Below are 1829 nucleotides of genomic sequence, written 5' to 3'. Positions count from 1 at the left end.
ATGTGTGTTTTCAGGGGGTGGTTTGAGGGGAGGGAATGGGAAGAGATTTGCTCAGGGCTGTCCTGACTTGTGAGTGTGCTTTCCTCCTCTGACAGCACCTCCTGAGGAAAGGGCTGGGATGTCCAACAGCAGCTCCATCAGCCAGTTCCTCCTCCTGGCATTCGCAGACAGGCGGGAGCTGCAGCTCCTGCACTTCTGGCTCTTCCTGGGCATCTACCTGGCTGCCCTCCTGGGCAACGGCCTCATCATCACCACCATTGCCTGGGACCACCACCTCCACGTACTTCTTCCTGCTCAACCTCTCCCTCCTTGACCTGGGCTGCATCTCCACCACCCTCCCCAAAGCCATGGCCAATTCCCTCTGGGACACCAGGGCCATCTCCTACTCAGCATGTGCTGCACAGCTCTTGTTCTTTTTTTTTCTTCCTTGGAGCAGAGTATTGTCTCCTCACCATCATGTGCTATGACCACTACGTGGCCATCTGCAGACCCCTGCACTACGGGACCCTCCTGGGCAGCAGAGCTTGTGTCCACATGGCAGCAGCTGCCTGGGCCACTGGGTTTCTCAATGCTCTGCTGCACACAGCCAGTACATTTTCACTGCCCCTCTGCCAGGGCAATGCCCTAGGACAGTTCTTCTGTGAAATCCCCAGATCCTCAAGCTCTCCTGCTCACACTCCTACCTCAGGGAAGCTGGGCTTTTTGTGATTGGTGCCTGTTTAGTCTTTGGGTGCTTTGTCTTCATGGTGGTGTCCTATGCGCAGATCTTCAGGGCTGTGCTGTGGATCCCCTCTCAGCAGGGAAGGCACAAAGCCTTTTCCACCTGCCTCCCTCACCTGGCTGTGGTCTCCCTGTTCATCAACACTGTCATGTTTGCCTACCTGAAGCCCCCCTCCATCTCCTCTCCATCCCTGGACCTGGTGCTGGCAGTTCTGTACTCAGTGGTGCCTCCAGCATTGAACCCCCTCATCTACAGCCTGAGGAACCAGGAGTTCAAGAATTCCATTAGGAAAGTGATTTCATGAGTGTTAGTCAATATTGATGAACATTCCATCATTCTCCACAAGTGACATCTACGGTGTCACAATGTGAGCCTTTACTTTGTTTATTGTGGGGTTTTTTTGTTAGCAAGTAACTGTATTGTTAATTAAAATCATGTTCCTATATAATATTTTTAGTTCAATTCACTCTCCTGAGAAATGGACCCATCTCTATCACCTGAAGCTTGTATAAAGCTTTTTTTAACACTGCTTCAGAGTTACTTCTCTTTAACATCTCTGTAACAAAATGACCCTTTCCAGTTCCTCAAGTTTTGGCTGTTCTTAATCGTGTCTTACTGCTCTGTCTCAGTATAGGACAGGGTAGTCAAAATCCTCCAGGGGACCATCTGGAGCTGCCTGGAGAGCCTGCAACAAATGCAGGGACTGTGTGTGACTGGGGTGGACAGTGATTTGAGCCCCACAAAGGGGAATCACCCAAGGTGGAGTCAACCAAAGGGAAACCCAGGTATCTGCAGGTAAACAAAGATGGACACAGCCTACCTGATGCAGAGCAACTCCAACAGACAACAGCACCTTTACAGCCAACACAGCACCAGCAGCACTTCCACAGCCAGGAGCAACACAACTGGCCCCATCCCATTCCCCCTCTCAGCCTGATCCGGTGTGAAGTTTGCACAAGTGGTCCACACCTTCCGGGAAGAACTTCCCTGCAGGCACACATACCCCCACAGTCTCTCCAGTGTGGGTCTGGCCATTGGGTCTGCCCAGACTCAGAGATATGACCCATTGGGCCGTTCAAATCCTGCACCTCCCTAGATCCTGGTGGTC

General features: G+C 51.9%; 1 pseudogene; it reads left to right on the top strand.

Moving 5' to 3' along the window:
- The first annotated feature begins 456 nt into the window (after positions 1 to 456).
- LOC127394994 (olfactory receptor 14J1-like) lies at positions 457 to 1025 on the top strand (annotated as a pseudogene).
- Positions 1026 to 1829: the final 804 nt, after the last annotated feature.

Source organism: Apus apus, chromosome 27, assembly GCF_020740795.1.
Source record: "Apus apus isolate bApuApu2 chromosome 27, bApuApu2.pri.cur, whole genome shotgun sequence".
NCBI lineage: Eukaryota > Metazoa > Chordata > Aves > Apodiformes > Apodidae > Apus > Apus apus.
This window is presented reverse-complemented; position numbering and strand designations above follow the sequence as displayed.